Source organism: Bactrocera oleae, chromosome 6 (assembly GCF_042242935.1).
Source record: "Bactrocera oleae isolate idBacOlea1 chromosome 6, idBacOlea1, whole genome shotgun sequence".
NCBI lineage: Eukaryota > Metazoa > Arthropoda > Insecta > Diptera > Tephritidae > Bactrocera > Bactrocera oleae.
Genome location: NC_091540.1, coordinates 27,042,321 through 27,064,854, shown reverse-complemented (window position 1 = coordinate 27,064,854; position 22,534 = coordinate 27,042,321).

The following is a 22,534-nucleotide window of genomic DNA, read 5'->3' as shown; positions in this document are numbered from 1 at the left end:
TAAACAGTGTGACTTAGAAGAATTAAACTATCTGATTACGGTAGATGCATATGTGCACCTTACATAGAGATGTTAACGTCCTAAATGGGTTGAACGCAAGAGTGACAATCGAAAACCCAAAAACCTCAAAATACCTAGCAACTTCCGGCTTTGTTGTTCCTGCTAATAATGTATGTGGGTCTAAAAAGCAATATGAATCGCCTAGACGACAACTCGGGCACTCAAAAACAACATCATATACCCGCCTACCACAAACAGGAACGGGGCAATTGGAAAAAACTTTCAATTTCACAAGTTACCCTTTAGCGCCTAAAGAGTGTGACTTAGAAGAATTAAACTATCTGATTACGGTAGATGCATATGTGCACATTACATAGGGATGTTTACGTCCTAAATGGGTTGAACGCAAGAGTGACAATAGGTAACCCAAAGAACCCAAAATACCTAGCACCTTCCGGTTTTGTTTTTGCGGCTAAGAAATTATGTGGGCCTAAAAAGCAATATGAATCGCCTAGACGACAACTCGGGCATTCATAAACAACATCATATACCCGCCTACAACAAACAGGAACGTGGCAATTGGAAAAAACTTTCAATTTCACAAGTTACCCTTTAGCGCCTAAAGAGTGTGACTTAGAAGAATTAAACTATCTGATTACGGTAGATGCATATGTGCACATTACATAGAGATGTTTACGTCCTAAATGGGTTGAACGCAAGAGTGACAATAGGTAACCCAAAGAAACCAAAATACCTAGCACCTTCCGGTTTTGTTTTTGCGGCTATAAAGTATGTGGGCCTTTAAAACAATATGAGTCGCCTAGACGACAACGCGGGCATTCATAATCACAACCATATATCCCCTACCACAAACAGGAACGTGGCAATTGGCAAAAAACTTTCAATTTCCTTTAGCGCCTAAAGAGTGTGACTTTGAAGAATTAAACTATCTGATTACGGTAGATGCATATGTGCACTCTACATAGAGATGTTAACGTCCTAAATGGGTTGAACGCAAGAGTGACAATCGAAAACCCAAAAACCTCAAAATACCTAGCAACTTCCGGCTTTGTTGTTCCTGCTAATAAAGTATGTGGGTCTGAAAAGCAATATGAATCGCCTAGACGACAACTCGGGCATTCAAAAACAACATCATATACCCGCCTACCACAAACAGGAACGGGGCAATTGGCAAAAAACTTTCAATTTCACAAGTTACCCTTTAGCGCCTAAAGAGTGTGACTTAGAAGAATTAAACTATCTGATTACGGTAGATGCATATGTGCACATTACATAGGGATGTTTACGTCCTAAATGGGTTGAACGCAAGAGTGACAATAGGTAACCCAAAGAACCCAAAATACCTAGCAACTTCCGGCTTTGTTGTTCCTGCTAATAAAGTATGTGGGTCTAAAAAGCAATATGAATCGCCTAGACGACAACTCGGGCATTCATAAACAACATCATATACCCGCCTAACACAAACAGGAACGGGGCAATTGGAAAAAACTTTCAATTTCACAAGTTACCCTTTAGCGCCTAAAGAGTGTGACTTAGAAGAATTAAACTATCTGATTACGGTAGATGCATATGTGCACATTACATAGGGATGTTTACGTCCTAAATGGGTTGAACGCAAGAGTGACAATAGGTAACCCAAAGAACCCAAAATACCTAGCACCTTCCGGTTTTGTTTTTGCGGCTAAGAAATTATGTGGGCCTAAAAAGCAATATGAATCGCCTAGACGACAACTCGGGCATTCATAAACAACATCATATACCCGCCTACAACAAACAGGAACGGGGCAATTGGAAAAAACTTTCAATTTCACAAGTTACCCTTTAGCGCCTAAAGAGTGTGACTTAGAAGAATTAAACTATCTGATTACGGTAGATGCATATGTGCACATTACATAGAGATGTTTACGTCCTAAATGGGTTGAACGCAAGAGTGACAATAGGTAACCCAAAGAAACCAAAATACCTAGCACCTTCCGGTTTTGTTTTTGCGGCTAATAAATTATGTGGGCCTATAAAACAATATGAGTCGCCTAGACGACAACTCGGGCATTTATAATCACAACCATATAACTTCCTACCACAAACAGGAACGTGGCAATTGGCAAAAAACTTTCAATTTCCTTTAGCGCCTAAAGAGTGTGAGTTTGAAGAATTAAACTATCTGATTACGGTAGATGCATATGTGCACATTACATAGAGATGTTAACGTCCTAAATGGGTTGAACGCAAGAGTGACAATCGAAAACTCAAAAACCTCAAAATACCTAGCAACTTCCGACTTTGTTTTTCCGGCTAATAAAGTATGTGGGCCTAAAAAACAATATGAATCGCCTAGACGGCAACTCGGGCCTTCATAAACAACATCATATACCCGCCTACCACAAACAGAAACGGGGCAATTGGCAAAAAACTTTCAATTTTACAAGTTACCCTTTAGCGCCTAAACAGTGTGACTTAGAAGAATACAACTATCTGATTACGGTAGATGCATATGTGCACTTTACATAGGGTTGTTTACGTCCTAAATGGGTTGAACGCAAGAGTGACAATCGAAAACCCAAAGAACCCAAAATACCTAGCACCTTCCGGTTTTGTTTTTGCGGCTATAAAGTATGTGGGCCTTTAAAACAATATGAGTCGCCTAGGCGACAACGCGGGCATTCATAATCACAACCATATACCCCCTACCACAAACAGGAACGTGGCCATTGGCAAAAAACTTTCAATTTCCTTTAGCGCCTAAAGAGTGTGACTTTGAAGAATTAAACTATCTGATTACGGTGGATGCATATGTGCACATTACAGAGAGATGTTAACGTCCTAAATGGGTTGAACGCAAGAGTGACAATCGAAAACCCAAAATCCACAAAATACCTAGCAACTTCCGGCTTTGTTGTTCCTGCTAATAAAGTATGTGGGTCTAAAAAGCAATATGAATCGCCTAGACGACAACTCGGGCATTCATAAACAACATCATATACCCGCCTACCACAAACAGGAACGGGGCAATTGGAAAAAACTTTCAATTTCACAAGTTACCCTTTAGCGCCTAAACAGTGTGACTTAGAAGAATTAAACTATCTGATTACGGTAGATGCATATGTGCACCTTACATAGAGATGTTAACGTCCTAAATGGGTTGAACGCAAGAGTGACAATCGAAAACCCAAAAACCTCAAAATACCTAGCAACTTCCGGCTTTGTTGTTCCTGCTAATAAAGTATGTGGGTCTAAAAAGCAATATGAATCGCCTAGACGACAACTCGGGCACTCAAAAACAACATCATATACCCGCTTACCACAAACAGGAACGGGGCAATTGTCAAAAAACTTTCAATTTCACAAGTTACCCTTTAGCGCCTAAAGCGTGTGACTTAGAAGAATTAAACTATCTGATTACGGTAGATGCATATGTGCACATTACATAGGGATGTTGAACGCAAGAAAAGGGGGCCTAAATGGGTTGAACGCAAGAGTGACAATAGGTAACCCAAAGAACCCAAAATACCTAGCACCTTCCGGTTTTGTTTTTGCGGCTAAGAAATTATGTGGGCCTAAAAAGCAATATGAATCGCCTAGACGACAACTCGGGCATTCATAAACAACATCATATACCCGCCTACCACAAACAGGAACGGGGCATTCATAATCACAACCATATACCCCCTACCACAAACAGGAACGTGGCCATTGGCAAAAAACTTTCAATTTCCTTTAGCGCCTAAAGAGTGTGACTTTGAAGAATTAAACTATCTGATTACGGTAGATGCATATGTGCACATTACATAGAGATGTTAACGTCCTAAATGGGTTGAACGCAAGAGTGACAATCGAAAACCCAAAATCCTCAAAATACCTAGCAACTTCCGGCTTCGTTGTTCCTGCCAATAAAGTATGTGGGTCTAAAAAGCAATATGAATCGCCTAGACGACAACTCGGGCATTCGAAAACAACATCATATACCCGCCTACCACAAACAGGAACGGGGCAATTGGAAAAAACTTTCAATTTCACAAGTTATCCTTTAGCGCCTAAAGAGTGTGACTTAAAAGAATTAAACTATCTGATTACGGTAGATGCATATGTGCACATTACATAGAGATGTTTACGTCCTAAATGGGTTGAACGCAAGAGTGACAATAGGTAACCCAAAGAACCCAAAATACCTAGCACCTTCCGGTTTTGTTTTTGCGGCTAATAAATTATGTGGGCCTTTAAAACAATATGAGTCGCCTAGGCGACAACGCGGGCATTCATAATCACAACCTTATACCCCCTACCACAAACAGGAACTTGGCCATTGGCAAAAAACTTTCAATTTCCTTTAGCGCCTAAAGAGTGTGACTTTGAAGAATTAAACTATCTGATTACGGTAGATGCATATGTGCACATTACATAGAGATGTTAACGTCCTAAATGGGTTGAACGCAAGAGTGACAATCGAAAACCCAAAATCCACAAAATACCTAGCAACTTCCGGCTTTGTTGTTCCTGCTAATAAAGTATGTGGGTCTAAAAAGCAATATGAATCGCCTAGACGACAACTCGGGCATTCATAAACAACATCATATACCCGCCTACCACAAACAGGAACGGGGCAATTGGAAAAAACTTTCAATTTCACAAGTTACCCTTTAGCGCCTAAACAGTGTGACTTAGAAGAATTAAACTATCTGATTACGGTAGATGCATATGTGCACCTTACATAGAGATGTTAACGTCCTAAATGGGTTGAACGCAAGAGTGACAATCGAAAACCCAAAAACCTCAAAATACCTAGCAACTTCCGGCTTTGTTGTTCCTGCTAATAAAGTATGTGGGTCTAAAAAGCAATATGAATCGCCTAGACGACAACTCGGGCACTCAAAAACAACATCATATACCCGCCTACCACAAACAGGAACGGGGCAATTGTCAAAAAACTTTCAATTTCACAAGTTACCCTTTAGCGCCTAAAGAGTGTGACTTAGAAGAATTAAACTATCTGATTACGGTAGATGCATATGTGCACATTACATAGGGATGTTGAACGCAAGAAAAGGGGGCCTAAATGGGTTGAACGCAAGAGTGACAATAGGTAACCCAAAGAACCCAAAATACCTAGCACCTTCCGGTTTTGTTTTTGCGGCTAAGAAATTATGTGGGCCTAAAAAGCAATATGAATCGCCTAGACGACAACTCGGGCATTCAAAAACAACATCATATACCCGCCTACCACAAACAGGAACGGGGCAATTGGAAAAAACTTTCAATTTCCTTTAGCGCCTAAAGAGTGTGACTTTGAAGAATTAAACTATCTGATTACGGTAGATGCATATGTGCACATTACATAGAGATGTTAACGTCCTAAATGGGTTGAACGCAAGAGTGACAATCGAAAACCCAAAATCCTCAAAATACCTAGCAACTTCCGGCTTTGTTGTTCCTGCCAATAAAGTATGTGGGTCTAAAAAGCAATATGAATCGCCTAGACGACAACTCGGGCATTCAAAAACAACATCATATACCCGCCTACCACAAACAGGAACGGGGCAATTGGAAAAAACTTTCAATTTCACAAGTTATCCTTTAGCGCCTAAAGAGTGTGACTTAAAAGAATTAAACTATCTGATTACGGTAGATGCATATGTGCACATTACATAGAGATGTTTACGTCCTAAATGGGTTGAACGCAAGAGTGACAATAGGTAACCCAAAGAACCCAAAATACCTAGCACCTTCCGGTTTCGTTTTTGCGGCTAATAAATTATGTGGGCCTTTAAAACAATATGAGTCGCCTAGGCGACAACGCGGGCATTCATAATCACAACCATATACCCCCTACCACAAACAGGAACGTGGCCATTGGCAAAAAACTTTCAATTTCCTTTAGCGCCTAAAGAGTGTGACTTTGAAGAATTAAACTATCTGATTACGGTAGATGCATATGTGCACATTACATAGAGATGTTAACGTCCTAAATGGGTTGAACGCAAGAGTGACAATCGAAAACCCAAAATCCACAAAATACCTAGCAACTTCCGGCTTTGTTGTTCCTGCTAATAAAGTATGTGGGTCTCAAAAGCAATATGAATCGCCTAGACGACAACTCGGGCATTCATAAACAACATCATATACCCGCCTACCACAAACAGGAACGGGGCAATTGGAAAAAACTTTCAATTTCACAAGTTACCCTTTAGCGCCTAAACAGTGTGACTTAGAAGAATTAAACTATCTGATTACGGTAGATGCATATGTGCACCTTACATAGAGATGTTAACGTCCTAAATGGGTTGAACGCAAGAGTGAAAATCGAAAACCCAAAAACCTCAAAATACCTAGCAACTTCCGGCTTTGTTGTTCCTGCTAATAAAGTATGTGGGTCTAAAAAGCAATATGAATCGCCTAGACGACAACTCGGGCATTCAAAAACAACATCATATACCCGCCTACCACAAACAGGAACGGGGCAATCGTCAAAAAACTTTCAATTTCACAAGTTACCCTTTAGCGCCTAAAGAGTGTGACTTAGAAGAATTAAACTATCTGATTACGGTAGATGCATATGTGCACATTACATAGGGATGTTGAACGCAAGAAAAGGGGGCCTAAATGGGTTGAACGCAAGAGTGACAATAGGTAACCCAAAGAACCCAAAATACCTAGCACCTTCCGGTTTTGTTTTTGCGGCTAAGAAATTATGTAGGCCTAAAAAGCAATATGAATCGCCTAGACGACAACTCGGGCATTCATAAACAACATCATATACCCGCCTACCACAAACAGGAACGGGGCATTCATAATCACAACCATATACCCCCTACCACAAACAGGAACGTGGCCATTGGCAAAAAACTTTCAATTTCCTTTAGCGCCTAAAGAGTGTGACTTTGAAGAATTAAACTATCTGATTACGGTAGATGCATATGTGCACATTACATAGAGATGTTAACGTCCTAAATGGGTTGAACGCAAGAGTAACAATCGAAAACCCAAAATCCTCAAAATACCTAGCAACTTCCGGCTTTGTTGTTCCTGCCAATAAAGTATGTGGGTCTAAAAAGCAATATGAATCGCCTAGACGACAACTCGGGCATTCAAAAACAACATCATATACCCGCCTACCACAAACAGGAACGGGGCAATTGGAAAAAACTTTCAATTTCACAAGTTATCCTTTAGCGCCTAAAGAGTGTGACTTAAAAGAATTAAACTATCTGATTACGGTAGATGCATATGTGCACATTACATAGAGATGTTTACGTCCTAAATGGGTTGAACGCAAGAGTGACAATAGGTAACCCAAAGAACCCAAAATACCTAGCACCTTCCGGTTTTGTTTTTGCGGCTAATAAATTATGTGGGCCTATAAAACAATATGAGTCGCCTAGACGACAACTCGGGCATTTATAATCACAACCATATAACCCCCTACCACAAACAGGAACGTGGCAATTGGCAAAAAACTTTCAATTTCCTTTAGCGCCTAAAGAGTGTGAGTTTGAAGAATTAAACTATCTGATTACGGTAGATGCATATGTGCACATTACATAGAGATGTTAACGTCCTAAATGGGTTGAACGCAAGAGTGACAATCGAAAACCCAAAAACCTCAAAATACCTAGCAACTTCCTATTTTGTTTTTCCGGCTAATAAAGTATGTGGGCCTAAAAAACAATATGAATCGCCTAGACGGCAACTCGGGCCTTCATAAACAACATCATATACCCGCCTACCACAAACAGGAACGGGGCAATTGGCAAAAAAGTTTCAATTTTACAAGTTACCCTTAAGCGCCTAAACAGTGTGACTTAGAAGAATAAAACTATCTGATTACGGTAGATGCATATGTGCACTTTACATAGGGTTGTTTACGTCCTAAATGGGTTGAACGCAAGAGTGACAATCGAAAACCCAAAGAACCCAAAATACCTAGCACCTTCCGGTTTTGTTTTTGCGGCTATAAAGTATGTGGGCCTTTAAAACAATATGAGTCGCCTAGACGACAACGCGGGCATTCTTAATCACAACCATATAACCCCCTACCACAAACAGGAACGTGGCAATTGGCAAAAAACTTGTAATTTCCTCTAGCGCCTCAAGAGTGTGACCTTGAATAATTAAGCTATCTGATTACGGTAGACGCATATGTGCACATTACATAGAGATGTTTACGTCCTAAATGGGTTGAACGCAAGAGTGACAATCGAAAACCCAAAAACCTCAAAATACCTAGCAACTTCCGATTTTGTTTTTCCTGCTAATAAAGTATCTGACCCTAAAAAGCAATATGAATGGCCTAGACGACAACTCGGGCATTAGTAAACAACATCATATACCTGCCTACCACAAACAGGAACGGGGCAATTGGCAAAAAACTTTCAATTTTACAAGTTACCCTTTAGCGCCTAAACAGTGTGACTTAGAAGAATAAAACTATCTGATTACGGTAGATGCATATGTGCACATTACATAGAGATGTTTACGTCCTAAATGGGTTGAACGCAAGAGTGAAAATCGGTAACCCAAAGAACCCAAAATACCTAGCACCCTCCGGTTTTGTTTTTGCGGCTAAGAAATTATGTGGTCCTATAAAACAATATGAATCGCCTAGACGGCAACTCGGGCCTTCATAAACAACATCATATACCCGCCTACCACAAACAGGAACGGGGCATTCATAATCACAACCATATACCCCCTACCACAAACAGGAACGTGGCCATTGGCAAAAAACTTTCAATTTCCTTTAGCGCCTAAAGAGTGTGACTTTGAAGAATTAAACTATCTGATTACGGTAGGTGCATATGTGCACATTACATAGAGATGTTAACGTCCTAAATGGGTTGAACGCAAGAGTGACAATCGAAACCCCAAAAACCTCAAAATACCTAGCAACTTCCGGCTTTGTTGTTCCTGCTAATAAAGTATGTGGGTCTTAAAAGCAATATGAATCGCCTAGACGACAACTCGGGCATTCATAAACAACATCATATACCCGCCTAACACAAACAGGAACGGGGCAATTGGAAAAAACTTTCAATTTCACAAGTTACCCTTTAGCGCCTAAAGAGTGTGACTTAGAAGAATTAAACTATCTGATTACGGTAGATGCATATGTGCACATTACATAGGGATGTTTACGTCCTAAATGGGTTGAACGCAAGAGTGACAATAGGTAACCCAAAAAACCCAAAATACCTAGCAACTTCCGGCTTTGTTGTTCCTGCTAATAAAGTATGTGGGTCTAAAAAGCAATATGAATCGCCTAGACGACAACTCGGGCATTCATAAACAACATCATATACCCGCCTACAACAAACAGGAACGGGGCAATTGGAAAAAACTTTCAATTTCACAAGTTACCCTTTAGCGCCTAAAGAGTGTGACTTAGAAGAATTAATCTATCTGATTACGGTAGATGCATATGTGCACATTACATAGGGATGTTTACGTCCTAAATGGGTTGAACGCAAGAGTGACAATAGGTAACCCAAAGAACCCAAAATACCTAGCACCTTCCGGTTTTGTTTTTGCGGCTAAGAAATTATGTGGGCCTATAAAGCAATATGAATCGCCTAGACGACAACTCGGGCATTCATAAACAACATCATATACCCGCCTACAACAAACAGGAACGGGGCAATTGGAAAAAACTTTCAATTTCACAAGTTACCCTTTAGCGCCTAAAGAGTGTGACTTAGAAGAATTAAACTATCTGATTACGGTAGATGCATATGTGCACATTACATAGAGATGTTTACGTCCTAAAGGGGTTGAACGCAAGAGTGACAATAGGTAACCCAAAGAAACCAAAATACCAAGCACCTTCCGGTTTTGTTTTTGCGGCTATAAAGTATGTGGGCCTTTAAAACAATATGAGTCGCCTAGACGACAACGCGGGCATTCATAATCACAACCATATACCCCCTACCACAAACAGGAACGTGGCAATTGGCAAAAAACTTTCAATTTCCTTTAGCGCCTAAAGAGTGTGAGTTTGAAGAATTAAACTATCTGATTACGGTAGATGCATATGTGCACATTACATAGAGATGTTAACGTCCTAAATGGGTTGAACGCAAGAGTGACAATCGAAAACTCAAAAACCTCAAAATACCTAGCAACTTCCGACTTTGTTTTTCCGGCTAATAAAGTATGTGGGCCTAAAAAACAATATGAATCGCCTAGACGGCAACTCGGGCCTTCATAAACAACATCATATACCCGCCTAACACAAACAGAAACGGGGCAATTGGCAAAAAACTTTCAATTTTACAAGTTACCCTTTAGCGCCTAAACAGTGTGACTTAGAAGAATACAACTATCTGATTACGGTAGATGCATATGTGCACTTTACATAGGGTTGTTTACGTCCTAAATGGGTTGAACGCAAGAGTGACAATCGAAAACCCAAAATCCACAAAATACCTAGCAACTTCCGGCTTTGTTGTTCCTGCTAATAAAGTATGTGGGTCTAAAAAGCAATATGAATCGCCTAGACGACAACTCGGGCATTCATAAACAACATCATATACCCGCCTACCACAAACAGGAACGGGGCAATTGGAAAAAACTTTCAATTTCACAAGTTACCCTTTAGCGCCTAAACAGTGTGACTTAGAAGAATTAAACTATCTGATTACGGTAGATGCATATGTGCACCTTACATAGAGATGTTAACGTCCTAAATGGGTTGAACGCAAGAGTGACAATCGAAAACCCAAAAACCTCAAAATACCTAGCAACTTCCGGCTTTGTTGTTCCTGCTAATAAAGTATGTGGGTCTAAAAAGCAATATGAATCGCCTAGACGACAACTCGGGCACTCAAAAACAACATCATATACCCGCCTACCACAAACAGGAACGGGGCAATTGTCAAAAAACTTTCAATTTCACAAGTTACCCTTTAGCGCCTAAAGAGTGTGACTTAGAAGAATTAAACTATCTGATTACGGTAGATGCATATGTGCACATTACATAGGGATGTTGAACGCAAGAAAAGGGGGCCTAAATGGGTTGAACGCAAGAGTGACAATAGGTAACCCAAAGAACCCAAAATACCTAGCACCTTCCGGTTTTGTTTTTGCGGCTAAGAAATTATGTGGGCCTAAAAAGCAATATGAATCGCCTAGACGACAACTCGGGCATTCAAAAACAACATCATATATTCGCCTACCACAAACAGGAACGGGGCAATTGGAAAAAACTTTCAATTTCCTTTAGCGCCTAAAGAGTGTGACTTTGAAGAATTAAACTATCTGATTACGGTAGATGCATATGTGCACATTACATAGAGATGTTAACGTCCTAAATGGGTTGAACGCAAGAGTGACAATCGAAAACCCAAAATCCTCAAAATACCTAGCAACTTCCGGCTTTGTTGTTCCTGCCAATAAAGTATGTGGGTCTAAAAAGCAATATGAATCGCCTAGACGACAACTCGGGCATTCAAAAACAACATCATATACCCGCCTACCACAAACAGGAACGGGGCAATTGGAAAAAACTTTCAATTTCACAAGTTATCCTTTAGCGCCTAAAGAGTGTGACTTAAAAGAATTAAACTATCTGATTACGGTAGATGCATATGTGCACATTACATAGAGATGTTTACGTCCTAAATGGGTTGAACGCAAGAGTGACAATAGGTAACCCAAAGAACCCAAAATACCTAGCACCTTCCGGTTTCGTTTTTGCGGCTAATAAATTATGTGGGCCTTTAAAACAATATGAGTCGCCTAGGCGACAACGCGGGCATTCATAATCACAACCATATACCCCCTACCACAAACAGGAACGTGGCCATTGGCAAAAAACTTTCAATTTCCTTTAGCGCCTAAAGAGTGTGACTTTGAAGAATTAAACTATCTGATTACGGTAGATGCATATGTGCACATTACATAGAGATGTTAACGTCCTAAATGGGTTGAACGCAAGAGTGACAATCGAAAACCCAAAATCCACAAAATACCTAGCAACTTCCGGCTTTGTTGTTCCTGCTAATAAAGTATGTGGGTCTCAAAAGCAATATGAATCGCCTAGACGACAACTCGGGCATTCATAAACAACATCATGTACCCGCCTACCACAAACAGGAACGGGGCAATTGGAAAAAACTTTCAATTTCACAAGTTACCCTTTAGCGCCTAAACAGTGTGACTTAGAAGAATTAAACTATCTGATTACGGTAGATGCATATGTGCACCTTACATAGAGATGTTAACGTCCTAAATGGGTTGAACGCAAGAGTGACAATCGAAAACCCAAAAACCTCAAAATACCTAGCAACTTCCGGCTTTGTTGTTCCTGCTAATAAAGTATGTGGGTCTAAAAAGCAATATGAATCGCCTAGACGACAACTCGGGCATTCAAAAACAACATCATATACCCGCCTACCACAAACAGGAACGGGGCAATCGTCAAAAAACTTTCAATTTCACAAGTTACCCTTTAGCGCCTAAAGAGTGTGACTTAGAAGAATTAAACTATCTGATTACGGTAGATGCATATGTGCACATTACATAGGGATGTTGAACGCAAGAAAAGGGGGCCTAAATGGGTTGAACGCAAGAGTGACAATAGGTAACCCAAAGAACCCAAAATACCTAGCACCTTCCGGTTTTGTTTTTGCGGCTAAGAAATTATGTAGGCCTAAAAAGCAATATGAATCGCCTAGACGACAACTCGGGCATTCATAAACAACATCATATACCCGCCTACCACAAACAGGAACGGGGCATTCATAATCACAACCATATACCCCCTACCACAAACAGGAACGTGGCCATTGGCAAAAAACTTTCAATTTCCTTTAGCGCCTAAAGAGTGTGACTTTGAAGAATTAAACTATCTGATTACGGTAGATGCATATGTGCACATTACATAGAGATGTTAACGTCCTAAATGGGTTGAACGCAAGAGTAACAATCGAAAACCCAAAATCCTCAAAATACCTAGCAACTTCCGGCTTTGTTGTTCCTGCCAATAAAGTATGTGGGTCTAAAAAGCAATATGAATCGCCTAGACGACAACTCGGGCATTCAAAAACAACATCATATACCCGCCTACCACAAACAGGAACGGGGCAATTGGAAAAAACTTTCAATTTCACAAGTTATCCTTTAGCGCCTAAAGAGTGTGACTTAAAATAATTAAACTATCTGATTACGGTAGATGCATATGTGCACATTACATAGAGATGTTTACGTCCTAAATGGGTTGAACGCAAGAGTGACAATAGGTAACCCAAAGAACCCAAAATACCTAGCACCTTCCGGTTTTGTTTTTGCGGCTAATAAATTATGTGGGCCTATAAAACAATATGAGTCGCCTAGACGACAACTCGGGCATTTATAATCACAACCATATAACCCCCTACCACAAACAGGAACGTGGCAATTGGCAAAAAACTTTCAATTTCCTTTAGCGCCTAAAGAGTGTGAGTTTGAAGAATTAAACTATCTGATTACGGTAGATGCATATGTGCACATTACATAGAGATGTTAACGTCCTAAATGGGTTGAACGCAAGAGTGACAATCGAAAACCCAAAAACCTCAAAATACCTAGCAACTTCCTATTTTGTTTTTCCGGCTAATAAAGTATGTGGGCCTAAAAAACAATATGAATCGCCTAGACGGCAACTCGGGCCTTCATAAACAACATCATATACCCGCCTACCACAAACAGGAACGGGGCAATTGGCAAAAAACTTTCAATTTTACAAGTTACCCTTAAGCGCCTAAACAGTGTGACTTAGAAGAATAAAACTATCTGATTACGGTAGATGCATATGTGCACTTTACATAGGGTTGTTTACGTCCTAAATGGGTTGAACGCAAGAGTGACAATCGAAAACCCAAAGAACCCAAAATACCTAGCACCTTCCGGTTTTGTTTTTGCGGCTATAAAGTATGTGGGCCTTTAAAACAATATGAGTCGCCTAGACGACAACGCGGGCATTCTTAATCACAACCATATAACCCCCTACCACAAACAGGAACGTGGCAATTGGCAAAAAACTTGTAATTTCCTCTAGCGCCTCAAGAGTGTGACCTTGAATAATTAAGCTATCTGATTACGGTAGACGCATATGTGCACATTACATAGAGATGTTTACGTCCTAAATGGGTTGAACGCAAGAGTGACAATCGAAAACCCAAAAACCTCAAAATACCTAGCAACTTCCGATTTTGTTTTTCCTGCTAATAAAGTATCTGACCCTAAAAAGCAATATGAATGGCCTAGACGACAACTCGGGCATTAGTAAACAACATCATATACCTGCCTACCACAAACAGGAACGGGGCAATTGGCAAAAAACTTTCAATTTTACAAGTTACCCTTTAGCGCCTAAACAGTGTGACTTAGAAGAATAAAACTATCTGATTACGGTAGATGCATATGTGCACATTACATAGAGATGTTTACGTCCTAAATGGGTTGAACGCAAGAGTGACAATCGGTAACCCAAAGAACCCAAAATACCTAGCACCCTCCGGTTTTGTTTTTGCGGCTAAGAAATTATGTGGTCCTATAAAACAATATGAATCGCCTAGACGGCAACTCGGGCCTTCATAAACAACATCATATACCCGCCTACCACAAACAGGAACGGGGCATTCATAATCACAACCATATACCCCCTACCACAAACAGGAACGTGGCCATTGGCAAAAAACTTTCAATTTCCTTTAGCGCCTAAAGAGTGTGACTTTGAAGAATTAAACTATCTGATTACGGTAGATGCATATGTGCACATTACATAGAGATGTTAACGTCCTAAATGGGTTGAACGCAAGAGTGACAATCGAAACCCCAAAAACCTCAAAATACCTAGCAACTTCCGGCTTTGTTGTTCCTGCTAATAAAGTATGTGGGTCTTAAAAGCAATATGAATCGCCTAGACGACAACTCGGGCATTCATAAACAACATCATATACCCGCCTAACACAAACAGGAACGGGGCAATTGGAAAAAACTTTCAATTTCACAAGTTACCCTTTAGCGCCTAAAGAGTGTGACTTAGAAGAATTAAACTATCTGATTACGGTAGATGCATATGTGCACATTACATAGGGATGTTTACGTCCTAAGTGGGTTGAACGCAAGAGTGACAATAGGTAACCCAAAAAACCCAAAATACCTAGCAACTTCCGGCTTTGTTGTTCCTGCTAATAAAGTATGTGGGTCTAAAAAGCAATATGAATCGCCTAGACGACAACTCGGGCATTCATAAACAACATCATATACCCGCCTACAACAAACAGGAACGGGGCAATTGGAAAAAACTTTCAATTTCACAAGTTACCCTTTAGCGCCTAAAGAGTGTGACTTAGAAGAATTAAACTATCTGATTACGGTAGATGCATATGTGCACATTACATAGGGATGTTTACGTCCTAAATGGGTTGAACGCAAGAGTGACAATAGGTAACCCAAAGAACCCAAAATACCTAGCACCTTCCGGTTTTGTTTTTGCGGCTAAGAAATTATGTGGGCCTATAAAGCAATATGAATCGCCTAGACGACAACTCGGGCATTCATAAACAACATCATATACCCGCCTACAACAAACAGGAACGGGGCAATTGGAAAAAACTTTCAATTTCACAAGTTACCCTTTAGCGCCTAAAGAGTGTGACTTAGAAGAATTAAACTATCTGATTACGGTAGATGCATATGTGCACATTACATAGAGATGTTTACGTCCTAAAGGGGTTGAACGCAAGAGTGACAATAGGTAACCCAAAGAAACCAAAATACCTAGCACCTTCCGGTTTTGTTTTTGCGGCTATAAAGTATGTGGGCCTTTAAAACAATATGAGTCGCCTAGACGACAACGCGGGCATTCATAATCACAACCATATACCCCCTACCACAAACAGGAACGTGGCAATTGGCAAAAAACTTTCAATTTCCTTTAGCGCCTAAAGAGTGTGAGTTTGAAGAATTAAACTATCTGATTACGGTAGATGCATATGTGCACATTACATAGAGATGTTAACGTCCTAAATGGGTTGAACGCAAGAGTGACAATCGAAAACTCAAAAACCTCAAAATACCTAGCAACTTCCGACTTTGTTTTTCCGGCTAATAAAGTATGTGGGCCTAAAAAACAATATGAATCGCCTAGACGGCAACTCGGGCCTTCATAAACAACATCATATACCCGCCTACCACAAACAGAAACGGGGCAATTGGCAAAAAACTTTCAATTTTACAAGTTACCCTTTAGCGCCTAAACAGTGTGACTTAGAAGAATACAAATATCTGATTACGGTAGATGCATATGTGCACTTTACATAGGGTTGTTTACGTCCTAAATGGGTTGAACGCAAGAGTGACAATCGAAAACCCAAAATCCACAAAATACCTAGCAACTTCCGGCTTTGTTGTTCCTGCTAATAAAGTATGTGGGTCTAAAAAGCAATATGAATCGCCTAGACGACAACTCGGGCATTCATAAACAACATCATATACCCGCCTACCACAAACAGGAACGGGGCAATTGGAAAAAACTTTCAATTTCACAAGTTACCCTTTAGCGCCTAAACAGTGTGACTTAGAAGAATTAAACTATCTGATTACGGTAGATGCATATGTGCACCTTACATAGAGATGTTAACGTCCTAAATGGGTTGAACGCAAGAGTGACAATCGAAAACCCAAAAACCTCAAAATACCTAGCAACTTCCGGCTTTGTTGTTCCTGCTAATAAAGTATGTGGGTCTAAAAAGCAATATGAATCGCCTAGACGACAACTCGGGCACTCAAAAACAACATCATATACCCGCCTACCTCAAACAGGAACGGGGCAATTGTCAAAAAACTTTCAATTTCACAAGTTACCCTTTAGCGCCTAAAGAGTGTGACTTAGAAGAATTAAACTATCTGATTACGGTAGATGCATATGTGCACATTACATAGGGATGTTGAACGCAAGAAAAGGGGGCCTAAATGGGTTGAACGCAAGAGTGACAATAGGTAACCCAAAGAACCCAAAATACCTAGCACCTTCCGGTTTTGTTTTTGCGGCTAAGAAATTATGTGGGCCTAAAAAGCAATATGAATCGCCTAGACGACAACTCGGGCATTCATAAACAACATCATATACCCGCCTACCACAAACAGGAACGGGGCATTCATAATCACAACCATATACCCCCTACCACAAACAGGAACGTGGCCATTGGCAAAAAACTTTCAATTTCCTTTAGCGCCTAAAGAGTGTGACTTTGAAGAATTAAACTATCTGATTACGGTAGATGCATATGTGCACATTACATAGAGATGTTAACGTCCTAAATGGGTTGAACGCAAGAGTGACAATCGAAAACCCAAAATCCTCAAAATACCTAGCAACTTCCGGCTTCGTTGTTCCTGCCAATAAAGTATGTGGGTCTAAAAAGCAATATGAATCGCCTAGACGACAACTCGGGCATTCAAAAACAACATCATATACCCGCCTACCACAAACAGGAACGGGGCAATTGGAAAAAACTTTCAATTTCACAAGTTATCCTTTAGCGCCTAAAGAGTGTGACTTAAAAGAATTAAACTATCTGATTACGGTAGATGCATATGTGCACATTACATAGAGATGTTTACGTCCTAAATGGGTTGAACGCAAGAGTGACAATAGGTAACCCAAAGAACCCAAAATACCTAGCACCTTCCGGTTTTGTTTTTGCGGCTAATAAATTATGTGGGCCTTTAAAACAATATGAGTCGCCTAGGCGACAACGCGGGCATTCATAATCACAACCTTATACCCCCTACCACAAACAGGAACGTGGCCATTGGCAAAAAACTTTCAATTTCCTTTAGCGCCTAAAGAGTGTGACTTTGAAGAATTAAACTATCTGATTACGGTAGATGCATATGTGCACATTACATAGAGATGTTAACGTCCTAAATGGGTTGAACGCAAGAGTGACAATCGAAAACCCAAAATCCACAAAATACCTAGCAACTTCCGGCTTTGTTGTTCCTGCTAATAAAGTATGTGGGTCTCAAAAGCAATATGAATCGCCTAGACGACAACTCGGGCATTCATAAACAACATCATATACCCGCCTACCACAAACAGGAACGGGGCAATTGGAAAAAACTTTCAATTTCACAAGTTACCCTTTAGCGCCTAAACAGTGTGACTTAGAAGAATTAAACTATCTGATTACGGTAGATGCATATGTGCACCTTACATAGAGATGTTAACGTCCTAAATGGGTTGAACGCAACAGTGACAATCGAAAACCCAAAAACCTCAAAATACCTAGCAACTTCCGGCTTTGTTGTTCCTGCTAATAAAGTATGTGGGTCTAAAAAGCAATATGAATCGCCTAGACGACAACTCGGGCATTCAAAAACAACATCATATACCCGCCTACCACAAACAGGAACGGGGCAATCGTCAAAAAACTTTCAATTTCACAAGTTACCCTTTAGCGCCTAAAGAGTGTGAGTTTGAAGAATTAAACTATCTGATTACGGTAGATGCATATGTGCACATTACATAGAGATGTTAACGTCCTAAATGGGTTGAACGCAAGAGTGACAATCGAAAACCCAAAAACCTCAAAATACCTAGCAACTTCCGATTTTGTTTTTCCGGCTAATAAAGTATGTGGGCCTAAAAAACAATATGAATCGCCTAGACGGCAACTCGGGCCTTCATAAACAACATCATATACCCGCCTACCACAAACAGGAACGGGGCAATTGGCAAAAAACTTTCAATTTTACAAGTTACCCTTAAGCGCCTAAACAGTGTGACTTAGAAGAATAAAACTATCTGATTACGGTAGATGCATATGTGCACTTTACATAGGGTTGTTTACGTCCTAAATGGGTTGAACGCAAGAGTGACAATCGAAAACCCAAAGAACCCAAAATACCTAGCACCTTCCGGTTTTGTTTTTGCGGCTATAAAGTATGTGGGCCTTTAAAACAATATGAGTCGCCTAGACGACAACGCGGGCATTCTTAATCACAACCATATAACCCCCTACCACAAACAGGAACGTGGCAATTGGCAAAAAACTTGTAATTTCCTCTAGCGCCTCAAACAGGAACGGGGCATTCATAATCACAACCATATACCCCCTACCACAAACAGGAACGTGGCCATTGGCAAAAAACTTTCAATTTCCTTTAGCGCCTAAAGAGTGTGACTTTGAAGAATTAAACTATCTGATTACGGTAGATGCATATGTGCACATTACATAGAGATGTTTACGTCCTAAATGGGTTGAACGCAAGAGTGACAATAGGTAACCCAAAGAACCCAAAATACCTAGCACCTTCCGGTTTTGTTTTTGCGGCTAATAAATTATGTGGGCCTTTAAAACAATATGAGTCGCCTAGGCGACAACGCGGGCATTCATAATCACAACCTTATACCCCCTACCACAAACAGGAACGTGGCCATTGGCAAAAAACTTTCAATTTCCTTTAGCGCCTAAAGAGTGTGACTTTGAAGAATTAAACTATCTGATTACGGTAGATGCATATGTGCACATTACATAGAGATGTTAACGTCCTAAATGGGTTGAACGCAAGAGTGACAATCGAAAACCCAAAAACCTCAAAATACCTAGCAACTTCCGGCTTTGTTGTTCCTGCTAATAAAGTATGTGGGTCTAAAAAGCAATATGAATCGCCTAGACGACAACTCGGGCATTCATAAACAACATCATATACCCGCCTACCACAAACAGGAACGGGGCAATTGGAAAAAACTTTCAATTTCACAAGTTACCCTTTAGCGCCTAAACAGTGTGACTTTGAAGAATTAAACTATCTGATTACGGTAGATGCATATGTGCACATTACATAGAGATGTTTACGTCCTAAATGGGTTGAACGCAAGAGTGACAATAGGTAACCCAAAGAACCCAAAATACCTAGCACCTTCCGGTTTTGTTTTTGCGGCTAATAAATTATGTGGGCCTTTAAAACAATATGAGTCGCCTAGGCGACAACGCGGGCATTCATAATCACAACCTTATACCCCCTACCACAAACAGGAACGTGGCCATTGGCAAAAAACTTTCAATTTCCTTTAGCGCCTAAACAGTGTGACTTAGAAGAATACAACTATCTGATTACGGTAGATGCATATGTGCACTTTACATAGGGTTGTTTACGTCCTAAATGGGTTGAACGCAAGAGTGACAATCGAAAACCCAAAATCCACAAAATACCTAGCAACTTCCGGCTTTGTTGTTCCTGCTAATAAAGTATGTGGGTCTAAAAAGCAATATGAATCGCCTAGACGACAACTCGGGCATTCATAAACAACATCATATACCCGCCTACCACAAACAGGAACGGGGCAATTGGAAAAAACTTTCAATTTCACAAGTTACCCTTTAGCGCCTAAACAGTGTGACTTAGAAGAATTAAACTATCTGATTACGGTAGATGCATATGTGCACCTTACATAGAGATGTTAACGTCCTAAATGGGTTGAACGCAAGAGTGACAATCGAAAACCCAAAAACCTCAAAATACCTAGCAACTTCCGGCTTTGTTGTTCCTGCTAATAAAGTATGTGGGTCTAAAAAGCAATATGAATCGCCTAGACGACAACTCGGGCACTCAAAAACAACATCATATACCCGCCTACCTCAAACAGGAACGGGGCAATTGTCAAAAAACTTTCAATTTCACAAGTTACCCTTTAGCGCCTAAAGAGTGTGACTTAGAAGAATTAAACTATCTGATTACGGTAGATGCATATGTGCACATTACATAGGGATGTTGAACGCAAGAAAAGGGGGCCTAAATGGGTTGAACGCAAGAGTGACAATAGGTAACCCAAAGAACCCAAAATACCTAGCACCTTCCGGTTTTGTTTTTGCGGCTATGAAATTATGTGGGCCTAAAAAGCAATATGAATCGCCTAGACGACAACTCGGGCATTCATAAACAACATCATATACCCGCCTACCACAAACAGGAACGGGGCATTCATAATCACAACCATATACCCCCTACCACAAACAGGAACGTGGCCATTGGCAAAAAACTTTCAATTTCCTTTAGCGCCTAAAGAGTGTGACTTTGAAGAATTAAACTATCTGATTACGGTAGATGCATATGTGCACATTACATAGAGATGTTAACGTCCTAAATGGGTTGAACGCAAGAGTGACAATCGAAAACCCAAAATCCTCAAAATACCTAGCAACTTCCGGCTTCGTTGTTCCTGCCAATAAAGTATGTGGGTCTAAAAAGCAATATGAATCGCCTAGACGACAACTCGGGCATTCAAAAACAACATCATATACCCGCCTACCACAAACAGGAACGGGGCAATTGGAAAAAACTTTCAATTTCACAAGTTATCCTTTAGCGCCTAAAGAGTGTGACTTAAAAGAATTAAACTATCTGATTACGGTAGATGCATATGTGCACATTACATAGAGATGTTTACGTCCTAAATGGGTTGAACGCAAGAGTGACAATAGGTAACCCAAAGAACCCAAAATACCTAGCACCTTCCGGTTTTGTTTTTGCGGCTAATAAATTATGTGGGCCTTTAAAACAATATGAGTCGCCTAGGCGACAACGCAGGCATTCATAATCACAACCTTATACCCCCTACCACAAACAGGAACGTGGCCATTGGCAAAAAACTTTCAATTTCCTTTAGCGCCTAAAGAGTGTGACTTTGAAGAATTAAACTATCTGATTACGGTAGATGCATATGTGCACATTACATAGAGATGTTAACTTCCTAAATGGGTTGAACGCAAGAGTGACAATCGAAAACCCAAAATCCACAAAATACCTAGCAACTTCCGGCTTTGTTGTTCCTGCTAATAAAGTATGTGGGTCTAAAAAGCAATATGAATCGCCTAGACGACAACTCGGGCATTCATAAACAACATCATATACCCGCCTACCACAAACAGGAACGGGGCAATTGGAAAAAACTTTCAATTTCACAAGTTACCCTTTAGCGCCTAAACAGTGTGACTTAGAAGAATTAAACTATCTGATTACGGTAGATGCATATGTGCACATTACATAGAGATGTTTACGTCCTAAATGGGTTGAACGCAAGAGTGACAATAGGTAACCCAAAGAACCCAAAATACCTAGCACCTTCCGGTTTCGTTTTTGCGGCTAATAAATTATGTGGGCCTTTAAAACAATATGAGTCGCCTAGGCGACAACGCGGGCATTCATAATCACAACCATATACCCCCTACCACAAACAGGAACGTGGCCATTGGCAAAAAACTTTCAATTTCCTTTAGCGCCTAAAGAGTGTGACTTTGAAGAATTAAACTATCTGATTACGGTAGATGCATATGTGCACCTTACATAGAGATGTTAACGTCCTAAATGGGTTGAACGCAAGAGTGACAATCGAAAACCCAAAATCCACAAAATACCTAGCAACTTCCGGCTTTGTTGTTCCTGCTAATAAAGTATGTGGGTCTCAAAAGCAATATGAATCGCCTAGACGACAACTCGGGCATTCATAAACAACATCATATACCCGCCTACCACA